We start from the raw sequence: 22,848 nt of genomic DNA, 5'->3' as shown, positions 1-22,848 counted from the left end.
GGAAACGTCTTGTGTTACCCGTAGTCGTGCGAGAGCGCCTCTTTCCTTCAGCCTCCCACCTTTCCTCCGCCTTCTTAGTCTCCGGACCAGACGAGGAGAAGCAGCTCCGGGCGGTGATCCCCTCCGGCGAAAAAAAAAAAAAGCTGAGAAAAAAAAAAAAGGAAGGGCTTAGATCCCGGGGAACACATTTGATCCCGCTCATATCTACAGTGGACACTTGGGGGGTACGGTGCCCGTCAGAGATGTTGGGAGGGAGAAGGGAGAGGTGAAGGATGAGGGGGTTTAGTAGCCTCAAGGTTGGAAACGTATTGATTTTTTTAGCTCTTTTTCAGTCGAGGCAAATTAAACAAGGGGGGGGGGTGGTGGTTGGCAAACTGTTTGGATGTACTGAGCTGGTAATCCTAAACCTCCTGATACGTATTTATTTTTTTTTTTCCGGAAGGTTAGGATTTAGCGCCTCTGGCAGAGATTCCCAACCCGGGGTTACCAGGCCCCCGTGGGGGTTTCACCAGAGAGTGCAGAGGGGTTCCTTGGACAACTTGATGGGCATATTTCCTTATAGTTCAGTGCTGTGACTTCATGTTGGAATGAATTGTATGTACTAAAAAACGCCGTTTACCATCGAAATAGAACCGATTCAGACGAAAATGATTGTTGACAACAAAATAATAATAATGATAATAATAATAATAATAATAATAATAATAATAATAATAATAATGATGATGATGATAATATTAATAATAATAATGATAATAATAATAATAATAATAATAATAATAATAATAATAATAATACATCCATTCTCAGAGAAATATATATATTCTGCATATTCTTTTTATAAATGGGCCTATTTCTGTATATTTGGCATTTGGCACATAATTTATTTTTTTCTTATAGAAATGCATAAATCGTCACCATCCGTAAAAATCCTTGCACATAATTCCGATCCCGGTGAGCCCCCCAAAAAAAAAAAAAAAAAAAGTGTTGCATCTGTTAGATAGGAGTGGGGTGAATCATTTTTGATTCAGGGGATCTCTGAGGAAAACCCCCTGAACCAGAGCAGAGTTTCCAAGTCTGTCCTGGTGGGAGACAGCCTTCCACTTGCACCGAGCCTCCATACCTCGCACATCAAAAGCGTATGGTCCATGTCAATTCAAAGATAAGGGAACTCCTGGCGCCGGCCCGAGTCCCAGCTTCACGTCCCCGCGGCGCGATGTCATTTCACATGGAAACCCTTTCACGGCGCGTCGCAGGCAGCGTCTTATTGCACCGAGAACGGAGCTCCGCCGGGGATGTCATGTTTTTTGAGCGAGGAATGAGAAGAATGGGGCGGAATGGCGGGGAAACGAAAATGCGAGGGCAACAAAACAAAAAAACTATTTAAAAGAAAATGGAAAAAAAGGACGACAGGAGAGTAACACCAGAAATACACTTTTATTTAAAATTCCAAATAATATAAATATGATGTAATAATAGTAATAATAATAATAATAATTTACAAATATTATATTATAATAATGAAATAATAAATAATGTAAAAAAAGATGAATTATTTAATAATATATTTAAAAATACATCATAATTAAATAAGAAGTGTAATGTTGGACTAGTACATTTTTTCAGCCCTTTCACTTAGACATCAACATCTTCCATGTGCCTTTAATCAGAACTGAAGCTGTAAATCAGAGAGAGAGGGGGGGGGGGGGGGGGGGGGGGGGGGAGAGGGGGAGAGAGGGGGGGGGGGGGGAGAGAGAGAGAGGGGGAGAGAGGGGGGGGGGAGTCACGGCTGCGCACACGGCAATTTAAATTTTAATTGCCTAGATTTATCTTCCCCCGCGCAGTGTGACGGCCTGATAGCCGGGGCTGATAGCCCGAGCTGGCGTGGAGCCTATTTGTTAAAGCCTGGAACCGTCCGGCACACAGTGCGCGCGGCGAGGCCTGGAGGCAGGAGCCGGGGACGTTATTCGTTGCAACGCTTCTTAACCCCAAGGCACCCCCACCCCCACCCCCACCCCCACCCCCACCCGACGTCACCGCCGTCGGCATGTTTCACATTTCGCTTTAAAAAAAACCCAAAAAACCCAAAACAAAGGCGTAACGGAGATGAGCTCTTGCATCGCAAGATCAAAACCGCGAGGCCGCCCCGAATCCACCGGAAACCTCAGCACCCCCCCCCCCCCCCCCCCCAAAGGGAGCGGCGGCTTCCGTCAGCAGCTCGGGCGGAGCCGTCCGGGTGGAGCCGTCCGCGATCCGGCAGTGACGTTGACTCGCCGGCGACCAAAGGTTCTGGGTGTTTGTTTTTTTTCGGTTGTTTTTTTTTTGGAGGAAGGGCGTGGCCACGCTGACCCAGCCCACTCTCCCCGAAAGCCCCGCCCACACGGATCTGATCTCAATCTGTGGCCGGACGTAGTAACTCCGTACGCAGACGTGTGTGTGTGTGTGTGTGTGTGTGTGTGTGTGTGTGTTGTTCTTGTATCGGTGTGTATATGTTTTTTGTTTTTAAAATGTGGCAGCGGAGCGAGGGGTCTGTTCCTGTCTCACTGCCTGTCTGACAACTTTTACAATTGTTGTAATGGTAGCTGAGGGGCGGGGTCGGGGTGGGGTGGGCGGGGCCTCCCTTTTAGGGCGAGGGTCTGTCAGGAAGGCCCTTCACGCTCCCCCTTCTCCTCCTTCCTCCTTTTCCAACTCCTCCTCCTTCTTTCCCTTCCTCCTCCTCCCCTTCTCCCCCTGCTCTTCCTCCTCCTCCTCCTCCTCCTCTTCCTCCTCCTCCTCCTCCTCCTCCAATCTTTCCCTTCCTCCTCTTCCTCCTTCTCACCCTCTTCCTCCTCCTCACCCTCCTCCTCCTCCTCTCCCTTTTCCTCCTCATCCCTCTCCTCCTCCCCCCTTCCTCTTCTTCTTCCTCACCCTCTTCCTCCTCCTTCCTCCTCCCCATCCTCCTCTTCCTCCTCCTCCTCTTCCTCCTCTTCCTCCTTCTCCTCCTCTTCCTCCTCCTCACCCTCCTCCTCTTCTCCCTCTTCCTCCTTCTCACCCTCCTCCTCCTCCATCCTGCTGCAGTGAAGCTGTCAAGTTAATGTCTAAAATTGTGGCGTGTCCCTTATTCACCTCCATCTCTGTCCTCCTTCCTCTCCCTCCTCCTCCTCCTCCTCCTCCTCCCTCTCCGTCCTCCTTGCTTCATGGATGTTCCCATATCAAACATTAAAAGGACGGAGGTTTTTAAACGCTCTGAGTGCAGCACAATGGAGCCACCAGACCTCCTCTCCTTTCCTCTCCTTTCCTCTCCTTTCCTCTCTCCTCTCCTTTCCTCTCCTTTCCTCTCCTTTCCTCTCTCCTCTCCTTTCCTCTCCTTTCCTCTCTCCTCTCGTTTCCTCTCTCTTCTCCTTTCCTCTTTTCTCTCCTTTCCTCTTTCCTCATTGATTTCTCCTTTCTCCTTTTTTCTTTCTCCTTTTTTCTTTCTCATTTTTACTTTCTCCTTTCTCCCTTTTCGTTCCTTTTTCTCTCAACTTTAAGGACGTGAAGCTGGTCATTTGAGCATCACACGCTGTCGGTCGCCTCCTCCGCCTCCTCCGCCTCCTCCGCCTCCTCCGCCTCCCAGTGACTGGGATGGAACGGTGCTAACGGCACTGCACTTGTCACTCAGAACAACCTTCATCATTAACACTCGTCCCGTCCTCTCTCTCTCTCCCTCTCTCTCTCTCTCTACTTCTCTCTCAGATTCTCTCTCTCCCTCACCCCCTTCTCTAATCCCCCCCCCCTCCCCCCTCTCTCTATCTCTCTCTCTCCTTCTCTCTCCCCTCCCCCCCCCTTTTTTTTCTCCCTCTCTCTCTCTTTCACATCGTCCCCACCCTCCTATCCATCATCCTTTAGGCTTGTTTCCAAATGCCTGTTTTGTGTTTTCCCCTCTCTTCGTTCTGATTTTTTGTCGACCTTCTTCCATAATGAGAGGGCGGGGCTGCTCGCAGGGATATTTATCAATCATTCCGCTGACTTAACGTGTCCAGATTTCAATCAAACACTTATTGCTTTCATATAGTGACAGACAAACCACTGACATTTATTTTAATTTTCATCGATCTCACGCCTGGAAACAATCAAGGCAGACATCGACCGCTGGAGCAACCTGGAATTTAAATTCCGATCGGTTAGTGCAATAATAATAATAATGCTTATGCAGTAAAGTGCATGCCCTGTGTACAGAGCTGCCAGTCAAAGGAAAAAGCATGTGAATTGTGTGAATTTAAAGTTCAAGATTCAAGATTTGTATTTCTCACACACATACTGTACAGGTATGCAGTGACATGCAAGTGGCAGTGCCTGCAGAGATGGTGCACATTTTTAGCAGCGGTAAAATAAAAAAAAATAACAATGTATAAAATAAAATAGCATCATTTTTATGCGATTTTATTTGTATGAACATAATTGAAATGTGGACTGCACAAAAAAAATAAAATATATATATATATTCCGTGCAAAACTAGAAAAAAATCAAGTCAAAAATCAAGTCAGTACATCCAAAGAAAATACATATAATCTGTATCCAAAAACAAGTGTATATACTGTAAACACTGTACATCTGTAGTGGCGACAAATAGAAGAGAGCAGCAGCAGCAGCAGCAGCAGCAGCAGCAGCAGCAGCAGCAGCAGCAGCAGCAGCAGCAGCAGCAGCAGCAGCAGCATGTGTGTAGGTGTGTAGTGTGTTGAATGTGTATACACATTATAGTGTGTGTGTGTGTGTGTGTGTGTGTGTGTGTGTGTGTGTGTGTGTCTGTCTTTGGAGTTACTGCGACTCTTGATCCGTCTCTCTCTCCCTCATCCTTCAGGTCCGTTTCCAAATGTCTAGTTTTTTGTCTTTATTTTGTTTCCCACGGTCTCTTTTTGGACCCCGACGTGCCGGAGGTGCAGGCAGAGATATCTAGTATCAGTATTCAACATATCATCAATATTTGCCTCAAAGTCATCGGTTTCGTACATAGTGTGTTTTAATAAAAAGCGCATGCCCCTGCGTTCCCCTTTCATTTCCATTCCACCTCCTGCTCCAGTAGTTCCTCCGCTTTCACTTTGATTTCCCGCGCTGCACAGCGAGCCGGCCCGGTTGTTCCGGAACATGCGCTGCGCCCCGGGAGCGGCGTCCCCAAAAAACGCGACGAAGGCGAGAAAAACGTGCAAAAAAACGCAAAAGAAAAAAAAAAAAAAAGAAATCAGCGAGTGCTTCACTCCCCCCTCTCTCCCCATCGCACGACGACAATATCCCAACAATTACACCTCGCAAATGCACGTCATTAACCTGGGTAATGGCGACTTAACTGCCTGCTATTGGAGGTTAAATGAAGCTTGGCCGCGCTCCACGAGCGGAGGGCGGGGTGGAGGGGGATGCAAAAATCAAAATGGATTGAAGAATCTCACATCGCCGCCGCGTCAATTACCTCCAATCTCTCACTCCGGGGGAGCTCCGGAGTGAAGGGGGGAGTGGGGGGCGGAGGGGGTGGAGGATAGGAGGGGGGGGGGGGGGCGGCAGGTTGAGCGTGACGGAGGCGTCGTGCGGCCGCCGAGTGACGGGCGAAGAGTTCCTCGGCGGCGGTTGATCTGCCGGTGAGCGGCGGGCGGAGCTCCCCACGCGCAGGAATAACAATCCCGACGAAAAGGAAGAGGAAGAGGTGGAGGTGGAGGAGGAGGTGGAGGCTCGTTATCTGGCAGCCGGCGACGATGAGATGGATAAGGAGCATTAGTGACTGGCATCTCACATGGAGCGTTGGGGGTTTTGCTGAAGTTCTCTTTAAATCAGAGTCTGACTCATATGATGACAATCGGGATGTTAGTATATCATATAATTACTAATGTTCCTTATCCATCCCATCGTCGCCGGCTGCCAGATAACGAGCATCCACCCCCTCCGACCTCCATCTCCTCCTCCTCCTCTTCCTGGCCGTTGGGGTTGTTATTGGGCTGAGGACGTGTCCCCACGCACCTTGACACGCCAGGATTTCTTTCTTCCATTCAATTAGGAAACGGGAGTAAATGAAACAAATCTTAAATAAAAACACACAGTTTTTATTGGCTTTGTCTGGATGAAGGACGGCTCTGAATTGAGCCGCGGAGAGCGATGCTGACAAGATTCTTCCAGGCATGAATATAGGAAATATATCATGATGTTTACGGTTACAGGGGAGAAGGATTCATAAATGTTTCCAGCCCCTTGACCCCCTATGGCTTTCACCTCTTTTGGGGGAGTCCAAGTCTTAACTAGGGGGGTCTGGGTCGTTCTGTGGCGACGCCGCCACAACACGGGCAGGGTTGCCAGGTCCCAATGACAAACCCAGCCATCCCCCAACCACGCTAGCCCATCTCCGCGGGAAAACCACAGACCTGGCAACCCTGAACGCGGCTCCGCAGAGTTTGTTTCGGCTCGGCTGCGCGATTTGAGCCTCAATTGAAATTTGAAAGGAATCTCTCAATAAATAGTTGTCAACCCTAACAAACAAATCGTAGATTAATGGATGACATAAAGGCTAATGACGTCACCGGCGGGGGCGGTGCCCTGGTGGGCGGGGACGTGAGCGACGCCGCGCACCTCCAAGATCTTGCAACTTCGGCGGTAGGAGCCCTTCTCCTCAATGTGTCTCGTTTCGAAATGGAGGAGTTCGAGGCGAGACTCGCTGAGCCGGGCTGCGCACACGGGGACATTCGCGACCCGTCTTGGCGCGACGTGACAATTTTAACTTTTTGCCGTCCCCCGCCACGGAGTGAGTCGGATGCAGATATGGACGAGGAGACTAAAATCCTTACGCACAAACGGACACAGGATCATTTAGTTGAATGTATTTTATCGGAGTCATCAACATAGCAATGAATCGGCTTGTTTGGTTGTGTCGTCCTTTGTCCCTCCCACCGTTCAGAAAGCCTTGTTTTCCCACTCCCGCGTTGCCTCTGAACGCAGCATTAGTCGCTGAGCGACAATCAACCTACCGCAGCCGTGTTTGTTGTTTGTCGTTCTTCCGGGTGTTCAGGTGTTGTCGATAGGACAAAAATGTTCAGCGGTTCAACGGTTAACATCCCTGATCGGAACGTGAACCTGGTGAGAGTTGGCTTCACCGACGTCGCTGGCGACAGCTTTTCCTCCCATTTCATTCGGGAGCAGGCAACGCAGGCCTTCAGGGGAAATGTATGGTGTCGTCATTTTTTCGGGATAAGCCAGAGTGAAAGTCGATAGAAAGATAATAACTAGAGTTATTCTCCCCAAAAGTACTTTAGTAGAGTAACAAAGTATTTTTACCCGGTTACGCCGCCGCACCGTACGTGGTTATCGTCCATCGGGCGCCGATTAGTTCCCTCTTGTTTCTCCTCTGAATGGATCCCGGCGGCCTGGTGGGCGCAGTTAGAACATAAGACCGGACACCTGCGGTAATAATCCAAATATCTAGACACGGGGCGTGTACTGTTTTAGCTGCTCACGTGCACGCTGCCTCCGGCTCCCCGCCGCGTGACGGATGGACGCGCACTTGGCCCGGCGTCAGCTCGTCGTTTGCCTCCTGCCGAGGCGACCGAGGCGCTTATTGCTGCAGCGGCTGCATCAGCAACCGTCCGTCCACCCGCTGTTATGCAAAAGCGACGCGGAGAGGAGCCTTTGGAAATATGTTATTTATTGCAACTGGGGGACGTTATGCGTGGGGGGGGGGGGGGGGTCCATGTCGGATGGACGGATAATTGAATCTCACGCTGCGTTTTGGAGGCGGATTATTATTATTACTATTATTAGTTTAACGGGAGTGGATCAATAATAAAAATGTAATAAAATTAAGTGGAATTATAACAACCCCTTGTAAGGATATTCAGATTTCCAATTCATCTGAGTTCATGATCTGGTAAATTATTTTGTATTTATTTAGGTAATGTTGTGCACTTTTAGCACAATTTTGTCAGCATTCAATTTGGTATTATAATATATAGAGACTTTGGAGAGAGGGCAACATTTTCAAATCAATTTGGAAAACTTCTATATTTGACAACAGTTAATAAGAACCAAATAAATAAACACATAACATTTTGACAGAAAAAAAGTAATTGTCAAATTGTATAAAATTATATTAAATAACCTTTATGTTTTTGTCGTTTTTTTTTTCCGAGCTCCAGTGAATGCATCGTCACTTCCAAAAGAATAAGTTCTCCGAGTTTCCCATGAATGCAGCATCGCTTCCTGCTTGGAGAGCCGTGTCTGACAGTGTGTGAGTGTAAACAAATAATAAACAAATTATAATGCCGAGTCGGACTCCTGCGCTTGGTTTGCTGAGCAACTTAAAAGTCGTGTAAAAAAGACAATACAAACAAATCCATCAAATCAATGTTTTTTTTGTGTATTCTACCATTATACTAAAATCGGGACACATTGGCCGCATAACTGCTGATCCGGATGCGGTCAAAAAGTGGGTCGGGCTCTATTATAATGTATAAAATAAATACCTTTATTTATCAACTGAGCAGAAACTGAGCTGTGTGGAGAGTTTGGGGAGTCTACGCTCAAAGACTAAAGAGCGCCAGATATTCAACTCATTTATAATTTGGTTGTTTGTTGGAGCAGCTCAGGTTTGTCTTGGCACTTAACTTCGGCAGCAGCGCAGGTTGAGGATGCGGGAAACTTGACTCTGGTTCCATTTTTTCCCCATTTTCCGGTGCAAAAAAGGTGAAATTAAATCAAATTTAATTTTTTGTGGAAAAAGGAATGGAGCCTTTGAGCATCCGATTCTGTATAAAGATCCATCTAATAAATACCTTTTGAATGAAATAATCCATGTCCACGACTTTTCAGCTTGGGACGTATCTCAGATCCATCTTGCAGGAGTTTAGCCACGACCCAAGATGTATTTTTTTCTTTTACAAATATAAATATAAATATAAATATAAATATATAAATAATATCCCTGGTTGTGGTCGGCTGTAGGAACCTTAACTTTGACTCGGATTTTTCCCCCGTTTTCTCACACGATAACGGCACCTGAAGCCAAAATGATATTAAATTTCATTTGGAGACAGAGAATCTCACACAATCCCGATGGGGGGGGGTAAAGCACGACCGGTGTTATCGACCTGCCGGGCTTCAGCCCTGAACGCCGGCCGCGCCTGTTTTTCCCCGGTTTCCGCGGCGCCGCATCCATTCGGCGGCGCCGACCCCGGAGCGCCGCCTCGGCTCACCTGAGTGGAAACGATGCTTTATTGTTTAGCGTCATGTTGGGGCCCTGAAGAGCCTTGTGGGGCCCGGCGGCGGCTGAATGGAAGTTTTGAACAAGGAGGTCGACCTTCCCCGCTCTCCGGTCCCACTGTGTGTGTGTGTGTGTGTGTGTGTGTGTGTGTGTGTGTGCGAGCGTGTGTGTGTGTGTGTTCGATGTGTGTGTGTGTGTGTGTGTTTGTATATATTTATATATATATATATTTAGTTATTTATATTTATCTGTTTCTTTATTATTTTATTTTTTCTTTCAGTCAGCACGATGGCCGCTTGTGATGGCGCTCAATGAACGGCTTGTCTTTTGATTTGATCTCACTCAGGCAACAATGGCCCACACACCCACACACACACACCCACATGCACACGCACACACACGCACATGCACACACACACACACACACACACACACGGAGGTACTGATAAAAACCTGGTATAAGCACACACGCACACACACACACACACACACACACACGCACACACACACACACACACACACACACGTGGACTTACTGATAAATAATGGTTGAAACACACACACACACACACACACACACACACACACACACATGGATGTACTGATAATAAAATGGTATAAGCACACACGCAAACACACAATAAACCCACGCTCACTCTCACACACACTCACACATACACACACGCACACACACACACACACACAAACATGGATGTACTGATAAAAAACACTGGTATAAGCACACTCACATACACACACAATAAACACACGCACACTCTCACACACACTTGCACACACACACACACACACATACATGCACACACAAATGCACACACACACACACACGGACATACTGATAAAAATGGTACAAACACTCACACACACACACAATAAGCACACACACTCTGACACACACACACACACACACACATGCACACACAAATGCACACACACACACACACGGACATACTGATAAAAATGGTACAAACACTCACACACACACACAATAAGCACACACACTCTGACACACACACACACACACACACGCACACAGACGTACTGATAAAAAGCTGGTATAAACACACACACACACACACACACACACACGCACACACACTTGAATGCACAGAGACAGTGATAGACAGTGGAATATGTAAATTCCTCAGAGTTTCGCGCTCTTTTTACAAAAGGGTTTGAGAGAAGATACGGCGAGGCTGGAAGAAAAGGAGAGGAGTGTCTGAGTGGGAAAGAAGGAAGGAATGAAAGAAAGAAAGACGGAAATCAAGAAGGAAAGAAGGAAAGAGAGAAAGAAAGAAGGAAAGAAAGAAAGAAAGACAAAGAAAGAAAGAAGGAAAGAAGGAAATGGATGTTTGGATTCATGTGGAGGTTGGATTTGAATGAAGCAGCGATGACGTCCTGGTGGATGTAGTGAGGCTCTGCAGGTCCCTGTTTGGGCTGCGTGCTGTGGTTAAATGTGGTTGAAAACATGATTTCCCCAATCAATATTGATGCATTGATTTTAATTCCCAAACAGATTGAAAACTGTCGTTTTGATACTTTCTTTGGAAGGTAAGCGACCGTTTCCCAATGAGGCCATCGTCGCAAATACATTGAAACCATTGAAATCACCGCCAGGTTTAAGATTTTTCCCAAAAATCGGTAGGTTTTTGAGTGGAGGAATAGCATAAAAAAAGTTTAAGAAGATTTTTTCGATATTAAGGAAATAAATAAAGTATTGATCAAATAAAATAAAATAATAAAATTGAATAATAATAATAATAATAGAATAAAAAAATAATAATAAGAGTAGAATAAAATAGAATAAAACATGAATAAGTCAAGCTCTGAGGTCTGCTGCATTTTATTTTATTTTATTTTATTTTATTTTATTTTTTATTTTTTCCTAGGACATATTGTGTGCTATCACTGGGTGCGTTGCATTACATTTCACTGCATATATGTATGGAAGTATGTATATGTATGTGACAAATAAAAAATCTTGAATCTTGAATCTTGAATCTTGAATCTTAGTTATTCAATCCAACAGCAACAGGGGAACTCTGTTTGATTTTCGTATATTTCCCCGTCCCCGTTTTATTCAATTTTTTTCCCTTTTCTGGCTTCTTGTAATCGCCATAAAACATTTACAGTGGACACCCAGATATCATCCCTGCGCTGTTTGAGCCCCTGTGAGCCCGTGCTGGTCAAATATTGCATTACTGCGCGTAATAGAGTGGACCTAATCCCACGGCCAAATACTCAGTTAGGTCTTCTGCAGCATCTGGTGTGTGTGTGTGTGTGTGTGTGTGTGTGTGTGTGTGTGTGTGTGTGTGTGTGTGTGTGTGTGTGTGTGTGTTTGCGTGCGCGTGCGTGGTTGTTTTACTATACTTGTGAGGTATAGACCAGTCTCTGAATTGACTGTTTTTTTGGGTCCTCACATAACAGGTCTATTTACTCTGACCTCACTTTGATACCAGTGCAAGTGTGTATGTGTGTTATTATACTTGTGAGGACCAGTCTCGGAATAGATGTATGTCTTATATAGTGTGTAGTGTATGTATATGAAAACAATAATCCAAAAGGTATCTACAGTAGTAGTAGTATGTTTATGAGGACATGGTGTCTAAGGGTCAAGCATCATATCATCAAGCTGTGGAAGGGCACGTGTGTCCCAGTATGTACAGCTGCATTTATTTACATACCTTTGTATACATGTATGTGCGTACTTTTATCTACATAACGTGAGGTCCTCACTACACTAGCTGTGTAGTGTAGTGTCCTTCCATGACTCAGTGCCTTCCAGTCCGTCCGTCAGAGCGAGACGTGACGCTCTGATCGTCCCCGGCATTGAAGGAAGCCGTGGTGGGATTAGTTGGAGCAGGGAGCCCGCCAGGCTCCGGCAGGCCTCCCGGCAGCCAAAAACACCTATTCCTCCACCCGTCCATCCCATGGCCTCTTCCATTCCTCCACCACTCCCCACAATCGGAATCAGGGTTTTTTGTCAAGTGCATTTTCGTGCACGAGGAGCATCTTTTGCTGCTTGTGCCACTGCACCACCGTGACCAGAAATCGTAACAGTCTGAAAAAGTAAAACAAGAATAGACAAATGTGCAAAATTGGCAAACGCCAGAAGAAAATTTCGAAAATAAAAAATAAAAGGCCAAAATAGCCAAAGAGAATAGCACTAACACTAAAAAAAATGAAACAAAAATTGCCTAATTAACCAAAATAGCCATGGTCAAATAACACATTTATCAATAAAAATATGTAAAAATCTCCAAATCTATACAAAAAAAGCCAAATACACAAAGAAAATAGCCAAATAATAATAAAAAATGACAAAAGAAATACAAATACCAAAAGGCCAAGAATATACAAAAAGCCATTCTATGCACAGGATAAGTTGTGGGAAGTTAAAAGGCAGGAGCTGGGCTTAAGATAATGCGGCTATGAGTGTAAAATATAAATATAGATGGATGCACTGTAGGGCATGAATAAATCAGAATAAATATGAATACAACACTGCGGAGCGGGAGCTCGCATCAGGAAAACCCCGCGCGGGTGTGGACGCGGCCGCCGCGACACATGTTCAGAACGCGTGTTCCTCGCACGCCTCAAGGACACCGGTCGTGACGGCTCATCGCGTGATTGATGACGTGTCCTTGAGGACGGCTCGTTTCCACGCCGCGCATTTAGCAAACGCGCAAATTAGCTGCTCTCCAGCGGGCATCCGCTGCGTCGACATGCTAATGAGGCCCCCGGTGGACGGGCCGCTGTCCGGCGGGTTGCCTCGCAACAGCTCAGAGGGAGGTCGTTGTCCGTTCGGCCCGGTGTTTACTCGGTGCCGTGTCGCTCTCGGATCCTCTAATGAACCGTTGCGCGTGCAGTGGTTTTAAGTTTACACGCCATTGTGTCCGTCTCGGAAGCAGGCGGAGGGATCCGTTTCCTGGTGGCGATCAATGATCTGTCGAATGAGTGATCAATACCTGATCGCCAGGTTTCCACTGGCAAGAGAAGGCCCTCCTTTATTATTTGATATTAGTTTTTCATTATTTAATTGTCATAATCACAAGTCATAGCCCGGAGTTGCAACCTATCACCAGACCGACCGCTCCACAAGACCGTCCAAATCCTCCGTCGGCTACAAGCACCAGGCAGCCCCCGTGCGTACAATACACAAACAATCAATGCGGCAATCAATCCTGCAATAAAAACAGCAGGATTGATTGCCGCAGCAAGACATGCGCGGTAGAGTCGCCTCTTCTTCTTTGTTGTGTTCGGGAACCAACGTGGCCGCCACTCACGGCGTCCTGAAAATCCGGTGCTGACTCTGCGTATCGGGCAATTTTGCACAAATTACGAAACATCCCACCACATGTTCATGGATGACGCCCGATGAGCCTTGCATGGTGCCGCCTCCATCGGCGTAAGAACAAGTTGTAAGTCACTTCGGACCAGTGGCAGAGTGGCCATCTGGCAATTGGGCAAATGCCAGAAGGGCTGCCCTCCTATGGGTTGCCCGACTAGACTGCCCGGCCCCTTGGCACGTCGGGCGGGCATGTATTGACACGATACATGGTTGGAGCGCTGATGCCGTGTCACCTTTAAACCATTACCATCCCTTCAATCACTGCACTCAAGTGTACGCAGGTATGCACCACCCAAGTCACATAGGAATTACGGTCACGGTTGGTGGTGAAATGAAAATGAATTGTAGTCATGCCTCGAATAAAAACATTGAGTTGATGAAAACCAAAAACATCTTTGCGTCATCGCCAATCACTCAACAACTTCTGCCTCTCCTGGTCGCGTGGCCGCTGCCGAGCGCTCCCTCTCCGACCGAAAACGGATTAGAAGGTGTCTTGAGGAGCCCAGTGGCGCAGGATAGTCCGAGTGGGTCGGCAGGAGGTCGGACATAGGGCGCGTTGTGGGCGACTTTGGAGCACAAGGCGGGGCCGAGCGCCCTTCAAATATCCGAAAAAAAGATCCGATCCGCGACTCAAAACCGTGATACGATCCCAACCGTGAGGTTTGCGATTCGTTGCACCCCGAGCCGCCAGTTCTTTCTAAACATCCTAGCTGTTGATAATTGAGAGCAGGTAGCCGACCTGGACATGATGCTCATTAGTCGAAGCGGGTCCCAAAACGGCACGATGGCCGTGGCAGCGCCGACAACCTGTGTGCGCACAGTGCAGGCAGGTACGTGTCATGGTGTTATTTTAATTCTTTCATTTCCCCTATGTTCAAACAAAAACCTGCTGACGCGGCACCCATCGCCCATCCGACCCGGGCGTTGGGGCGACAGACAGAACGGAACCATCCAGTGGCTGGTTCCCTCCCAAGTTTCCTGCAGGATCGCTGGTGCTCGATGCTCGCAATTTTATCCAGTGATTCGCCGTCTGGAGCTTCTTTTGGTAACGTTTGGGTGGGGTTGGCGACGGCTTGAAAATGGGGCCTCTCACGAAGAAGGCCTTTTGGATCCCAGTCCGTCACTGCTTTGGACAATGAACGTCTGATCAATGACGCGACCCATACCGGTGGTCCTGGTGGTCCAGGTGGTCCTGGAGGTGGTCCTAGTAGTCCTGGTAGTCCTGGTGGTCCTGGTGGTGGTCCTAGTGGTCCTGGTATTCCTGGTGGTCCTGGTGGTCCTAGTAGGTCGATGTCCCAACACCAGATCTTGACCGCCTTTGCTGCCCTGCTCGGGGGCATTCGGCAGGAGTGTCTAACACCAAAGTGCATGTCTCTAGGGCGGGGGCACACATGAAGAACGCCTTAACTCCACCCAGAAAGGCCTCAGTCGCGTTCGAAACCCCAGAAACCTTTTCGCTGCTGGGGGGCGACGGTGCCAACCGCCAAAAATCAACGGGCGGCAGGGGGACGGGCGGACGGACGCGTCCAACGGTGGATGTTTAGGGATGGGTGGATGGGTGGATGGGTGGATGGGTGGATGGGTGGAGGGTTGGAGGGTTGGAGGGGGACAGATCATCTCCATTACTCATTAATGCTTGTAACCTGAACCGCATCCACTCACATGGAACAACGATTCCCGGGAATAACGGTCGTAATTCCTTGAGTGATTTTTGGGTTAAAGCTGCATTTAAACACCCAATATCCCTGGTCACCACCCTCACCCTTCAGAGGAGCCTCTCCCTCTCCCCCTCTCTCTCTCTCTCACTCCCCCCCCTCTCTCTCCCTCTCTTTATCTCTCTCTTCCTCTCTCTCCCCTCCTCTTCTGTCTCTTGCTCCCCCCCTCTCTCTCCATCTCTCTCTCCCCTCCTCTTCTCTCTCTCGCTCCCCCCCTCTCCCCCTCTCTCTCTCTCTCTCGCTCCCCCCCTCTCTCTCCCTCTCTTTATCTCTCTCTTCCTCTCTCTCCCCTCCTCTTCTGTCTCTTGCTCCCCCCCTCTCTCTCCATCTCTCTCTCCCCTCCTCTTCTCTCTCTCGCTCCCCCCCTCTCCCCCTCTCTCTCTCTCTCTCGCTCCCCCCCCCCTCTCTCCCTCTCTTTATCTCTCTCTTCCTCTCTCTCCCCTCCTCTTCTCTCTCTGGCTCTCCCTCCCCCCCTCTCTCCATCTCTCTCTCCTCTCCTCTTCTCTCTCTCGTCCCCCCCCCCCTCTCTCCCCCACTCCCCCCACCCAGCTTAGCAGGAAGCCCCGCCCTTCAATCCACTCTGTTTTTTTTTGGTTTTTTTTTTTTTTTTTAACGCCATCTGCTTTGAAATTAATGTCCATGTTGGAAAGTAGGCTAAATCCAGAGTGACAGATTCCTCTCCTTCCTATTTTTAAAGAGGCGGTGCAGGCTGTGACTCCGCCACGCGGAAGGCCAGAGGTGGAGGGCGGGGGGAGTTACACCAACTGTCTTGGACGTTCTCGTACTTTCGCCCGTCCGGTGTTTTTTTTTTTTTCAGTTTCTGTTTGTTTATTTATTCATATTTGTATCCATCTATATACAAATACATTTTTACCTGTATAATGTTTTTTTTTTCCTATATATGTATATATATACATATATGTATATGTTTATATATGTATATATTTTTTCTATACTTCTTTCGATGTATTTTTTAAATTTCTATATATTTTTTTCGTCTATATTTTTACTATGTATTTTTTCCTTTCTATTTTTTTGTGTTTTTTTATATATTTTTTTCCTTTTCTATATATATATTTTTTTCTATATATATATATTTTTTCTTTTTCTATGTATATATTTTTTTCTATATATATATTTTATATATATATTTTATATATATCTTTTTTTCTTCCTTATATATATCTGTCATTTTTCTATATAAAATTTTAAATTTGGAAGACGAGCCCGGAGCCGCTCTGGGTTCTATAAATTGTGTTCTGGGCCTCAGCCGTATGGACCTGGTGGTCTCGGGCTCCGTGGCGTCTGGGGGCCTCCGCCCTCCAGGAGCGCCGCTCTGGTTGCGAGTGGGTCGGGGCCAAAATAAATCAATGTTTGTTTTTCTTTATTTTTAAGGTTTAAAGACAAAGAAAAAGAAAAGCCGGGGTTTTGATCCAGAAAACACTCTTGTCAGTCAGAAGATGCAAACACACTCCAACACACATGAGGGCGTGGCCCCTGGCCCCTTTCTTCAGTTGGTTCTTCATGTCTCTAGTGGCCGTGTTTTAGAAAGCGCCACGTTCCCGACGGTTCCTGACGGTTCCTGATGGTTCCTGATGGTTCCTGATGGTTCCTGATGGCCCCTGATGGTTCCTGAAGGTCCGTGATGGCCCCTAATGGTTCCGGACGGTTCCTGATGGTTCCTGGCAGTTCCTGACGGTTCCTGATGGGCCCCTGACGGTTCCTGAAGGTCCATGATAGCCCCTGATGGTTCCTCACGGTTCCTGGCGGTTCCTGATAGTTCCTGACGGTTCCCGACGGTTCCTGATGGCCCCTGACGGTTCCTGAAGGTCCGTGATGGCCCCTGATGGTTCCTGACGGTTCCTGATGGTTCCTGACGGGTTCCTGATGGCCCCTGACGGTTCCTGAAGGTCCGTGATGGCCCCTAATGGTTCCTGACGGTTCCTGATGGTTCCTGATGGTTCCTGACGGTTCCCGATGGCCCCTAATGGTTCCTGACGGTTCCTGATGGCTCCTGACGTGTCTTTGGAAAGTGTGAATCACGCTTGCTGTGTTTACAGTTTTGGCTCCAAGGTGTGAAACCATGGCAAGCGCTGTCCTGGGCCTCTGTGCATGCCCACGTGCACACCCACCATGCACGCCAACGTCCACACCCAATGTGCGCGCTCACCGTGCACACCCACAGTGCACACCCACCGTGCACACCCACCGTGCACTCGACTGTGGGTGAAAGAGTCCAATTATAGAACAGTGATGGAAAGCTAGAGGCACACACACACACACACACACGCACACACGCACACACACACAAACACACACACACACACACGCACACACACAAACACACACACACACACACATTAATAATTTATGCACACAAACACACATTAATTAAATGCACACTTACACACTTGCACACATACAAACAACAGGAAACACTGGGACACTCCTCTCCTCCTGTTTCCCTCTCTCCATCTCTCCTTTCACACCTTCCCTTCCTTTCTTCTCGTCTCTCCTCTCCCCTCCCTCTCTCCACCACCCCCCTCCTCCACCTCCTCCACCTCCCCCCCCCCACCACCACCCCCTCCTCCACCTCCTTCCCTCCTTCTCCTCCTCCTCCTTCTCTCCATCCCTGAGGATTACCGACAGAAACTGGACGTTTGATCATCCGCTCGCACTCTTCAGCTGCTTCTTCTTCTTTTCGTTCCTCCTCCACCAAACAAAGCTGTTTCTTCCCTGTCTGTACGTCTGTCTGTCCATCTGTCTGTCTGTCTGTCTGTCTGTCTGTCTGTCTGTCTGTCTGTCTGTCTGTCTGTCTGTCTGTCTGTCTGTCTGTCTGTCTGTCTGTCTGTCTGTCCGTCCGTCCGTCCGTCCGTCTGTCTGTCTGTCTGTCTGTCTGTCTGGGAGATAGGACCCCGGCCTCCTGATAGCTGTCCTTTCATGTGCCGAGAGCAGCGGTGATGGGCGGACTCGAGATGGTTTCATTTAATTTGGCTGCGAGGGATGGAAGGATGGAGGGATGGAGGGATGGAGGGATGGTGGGATGGAGGGATGGAGGGATGGAGGGATGGAGGGATGGAGGGATGGTGGGATGGAGGGATGGAAGGATGGAAGGATGGAGGGATGGAGGAATGGAGGGATGGTGGGATGGAGGGATGGAAGGATGGAGGGATGGAAGGATGGAGGGATGGAGGAATGGAGGGATGGTGGGATGGAGGGATGGAAGGATGGAGGGATGATGTGAGACGACTAGAGGAGGAGCAGTGGAGGCAACAAACACATGTTACACACATGGGTGTCTGTACTCATGTACACACACACACACACACAAACGCACGGATGCAAATGCATTCTTTCCTTTCTTTCTTTCTTTCTTTCTTTCTTTCTTTCTTTCTTTCTTTCTTTCGTTCATTGCTTCCCTCCTTCCTTCCTTCTTAACTTCCCTACTTCCCTCCTTCTGTCTTTCTTACTTCCTTCATTCCTTCATTCATTCATTCCTTCCTTCTTAACTCGCTGCTTAACTTCCTTCCTTCCTTCTCCCCCAACCATCCTCCTCTTTGCGTACACTTATTTTGCAGCAGTGATTAATAGTGAACGACAGTGCCAAAAAGCTTTCCAGTCGAGTGTGCGTGTGTGCGCGCGCGCGTGTGTGTGTGTGTGTGTAATGTGCGTGTGTGTGTGTGTGTGTAATGTGTGCGTGTGTGTGTGAAATGTGTGTGTGTGTGTGGGCGGTATAAAGAGTAAATCTGCTGGCCTGCAAATTACTGTTGACTTGCAGCTGCGGAAAGTGACAGGGGCCAAAAGAGAAAAGTTGTTTCCTTGAGCGCCGCGATGCGTTGTGACAAGGGAAGCCGTCCGCTGACCTTTAGACGTGTGGCAGTCGCTTCATTAAGGCTTCATTAAAGGAAAGGTGTCCAATTATATACCCATAACCATAATTTAATATATACCCATAACCATAATTTAATATATACCCAGACCATAATTTAATATATACCCAGAACCATAATTTAATATATACCCAGAACCATAACTTATCCTTTGCCTACCATCGCATTTCCTATATTCTGTATAGTCTAACATGTTTGACTATTTTTTGTTTTGTTTTTTTGTTTTCTTTGTTTGGCACTCACTTGTTTATATTTAACAATATTTGTTTTCATTTTTATTTTAAATTTCAAATTTCATCGTCAGACCTTTACTCTATACGTGTTTCCGGGCTGTGAAGCTTCTCCTCACGAGCATGGTCTGCAGTGAGACACGGCAAAGGCTAAAGCTGAGTCTGAGGCTGTAACTCCCCGTCCCTCCGCTCCGTGCAGCTCGCGTCTTTCGTTCTTCCTTCCTTCCTTCCTTCCTTCCTTCCTTCCTTCCTTTTCTTCCTTCCATCCTTCCTTTTCTTTCTTTCTTTCTTTCTTTCCGAAGGCTGCAGACCTCAGACTGAAACTGTAAAAGTCTTGCTTGTCAGTAGTGATGGCTGAATGAACTGTTTGTGATTCAGTACTGGGTTTCTATTCTACCGTAGCCTTGAACTCGGGAAAAGTACCTCCCTCCATCCCCTGCTCTCCCACTCTCTCTCTCTCTCTCTCTCTCTCCCACTCTCTCTCTCTCTCTCTCTCTCTCTCTCTCTCTCTCTCTCTCTCTCTCTCTCTCTCTCCCTTATCCATGAGGAACATCCTTTGTTTCTGGATGTGGATAGTTCCGCCTCAGTAGATCGGACGGAGCAGCACCACCTGGAAGACATACGTATCTCGCTCTCACTCTCTCTCTGTCTCTCCCACATCTCTTACTCTCTCCATCTCTCCTTTCTCTCTTTGCGGTGAGATGCCTCCTCTTCCTCCTCCTCTTCCTCCTTCTCTTCCTCCTTCTCTTCCTCCTCCTCTTCCTCATCCTCTTCCTCCTTCTCTTCCTCCTTCTCTACCTCCTTCTCTTCCTCCTCCTCTTCCTCCTTCTCTTCCTCCTTCTCTTCCTCCTCCTCTACCTCTCCCTCTTCCTCCTTCTCTTCCTCCTCTTCCTCTTTCTCTTCCTCCTCCTCTTCCCTCTCCTCTTCCTCTCTCTCTTCCTCCTTGTCTTCCTCCTCTTCCTCCTTCTCTTCCTCCTCCTCTTCCTCCTTCTCTTCCTCTTCCTCTTCCTCCTCCTCTTCCTCCTTCTCTTCCTCCTCCTCTTCCTCCTCCTCTTCCTCCTTCTCTTCCTCCTCCTCTTCCTCCTCCTCTTCCTCCTTCTCTTCCTCCTCCTCTTCCTCCTCCTCTTCCTCCTTCTCTTCCTCCTCTTCAGGTCGAGGTTTTGCTTTCGCTTCCCTTTGCTCAGGACTGACCTGTTGTTCCTGACGCCGTTTCAACAAGAAAAGATGTATATATTCATACATTTATTCATTTATTTTTATTTTTATTTCATTTATTGTATTTATTCTGTTCTATTTTGTTGAATGGCTTTTTTACTATATTCTTTATAAAAAAAAATATTTTTATTTTATTATATTCAAGTTTTAAAATTGAGTGTATGAACAAGTATAAATACATCCTAGAGGTTCCTATCAAATCAAATCAAATCAAATCAAAGTTTATTTATGTAGCACATTTTAAATGGGCAAGAGGGTAACCTGGACCAGGATCTATCCCAGGACCAGGACCAGGACCGAGACCTGGACCTGGACCAGGACCAGGACCTTGACCTTGCCCAGGACCAGGACCTGGACCTGGACCTGAACCGGGACCGGGACCTTGACCTGGAACTGTACCAGGACCTTGACCTTGACCTGGAGCTGGGCACACTCCTTGGAAACCCCTTAAACACTTCTTAAGCCTTGATACGCACGTCTCCCTCCTCTAATCCTGGTGTATTTACGTACAGGTCTCTCAGGTTCCTTCACCTCCCTGCATTATTCATGGGGCGGCGCCTGCTTCTCCAATTAGAGGGAGCGCGACCTTTCTCCTCCCCAGGAAGTGGGGGCGGGTGGGGTTCCTCTTTTTTTTCTTTCTCCAGCTGAACAGAGGAAGGACGGAGGACTTTAATCCCCTCCGTCATCTCACCACTCCATCATTCAGAGACCAAGTATCACCCCTAGCAGCGCCTGGACTGCATGGTAGCGCCCCAAACATGGCAACCCCGCCCCGTTGAATCCGCCAGCGCCGACCCGGCACCTTACCAAGATGGCTGCCGCTGAATGCTCTGATTGGTTGTAGGTCTATCCAATGCTCTGATTGGTTGTAGGTCCACCAATGCTCTGATTGGCTGTAGGTCTATCCAGTGCTCTGATTGGTTGTAGGTCCACCAATGCTCTGATTGGTTGTAGGTCTATCCAATGTTCTGATTGGCTGTAGGTCTATCCAATGCTCTGATTGGTTGTGGTTGTCATATTGGACTCCCTTGTACTAGTTAGCGTTGTGCTACTTCCTGTTACCTCCTGTGGATAGATGTGTACATTGTGTTATTGATCATGCACTCAGGATATATATATCTGTGTTTATCACAAAGCAATCACCGGCGAGGAGCCGCTTGGTTGGAGCTGCAGCTCCTCGCCTGCTGGGAGCCGCTTCCCGTGGGCCCGGGCGAGGCGCTGGCGAACTGGCCCTCGAAACGACTCGGAGGCTCCCGGAGGAGTCTCACACCGCCCTCGATCCCAGCAGCGAAACAGCAAGAAGATTTACTGAGATGGAATTATTATTACATTACATTACATTACATTTCATTGATCAGACGCTTTTATCCAAAGCGACTTACAATTGTTCAAACACCGACGGACGCAGCCATCAGGAGCAATTAGGGGTTAAGTGTCTTGCTCAAGGACACTACAGCATGCTAGCAGGAGGAGCCTGGGATCCAACCAGCAACCTTTAGATCACTAGACCACCAGCTCTACCTCCTGAGCTACCGTCCCCTCCGTCCCCTCCCTTATTATCATTATTAATGTGGGGAAAAGTGAGGTAGAAGGTAGAAGGCGTTTGGCATCGATCATTGATGTGACTGATTGACACTTTGCATTCCACCGAAATCAATACATTTGGACGAGAATGAACTAATTGTTGCGGGAGTTCCCTTCACAGCTCGAAGCCGAACCAAACCGACTCCGCCCGAATCGTCGCGCCCCCTGAATCAAACGAACCAAGGGTCGAATCTCTCGGAAAGGGATGAACTTTTCATCGCTCGTTGTTTCGTCCGTTGCCCGTTTTTTTGGTGCAGAATTGACAGTTATGACTCGTATTTAGGATCGTTCAAACGCCCCCAAAAATAAACATTTATTTATTTATTTATGTATATATATATATATATATATATATATATATATATATATATATATATATATATATATACCGATTTATCAACAGCCACAAAAACAAATACTTTGGTGATCAAATAAATGCTCCACATAATAATACTCAATATTACAAAAAAATAATATAAATCAATAACTTTAAATTATTAAAGGGATATTACACCTGAGTCACCAAGTAAACATACAGTTGTGGAATGTATATTTGAAAAGAAAGACTCAATAAAAAGGTGTGTGTGTGTGTGTGTGTGTGTGTGTGTGTGTGTGTGTGTGTGTGTGTGTGTGTGTGTGTGTGACTGTCTGTCT

At 47.4% G+C, this 22,848-nt stretch overlaps 1 protein-coding gene across 4 annotated transcripts in view; it reads left to right on the top strand.

Annotated features, from left to right (window-relative positions):
- Positions 1-22,848, top strand: part of vav2 (vav 2 guanine nucleotide exchange factor) — a gene marked incomplete at its 5' end in the record, with an annotated part of 226,110 nt that overhangs the window by 31,870 nt on the left and 171,392 nt on the right. The gene's annotated exons all lie outside the window — the stretch shown is intronic.

This window comes from Zeus faber (genome assembly GCF_960531495.2).
Source record: "Zeus faber genome assembly, chromosome: 17".
NCBI classification, from domain to species: domain Eukaryota; kingdom Metazoa; phylum Chordata; class Actinopteri; order Zeiformes; family Zeidae; genus Zeus; species Zeus faber.
Note: the sequence above shows the minus strand (reverse complement) of the source record. Positions and strands in the feature narration are given on the sequence as shown.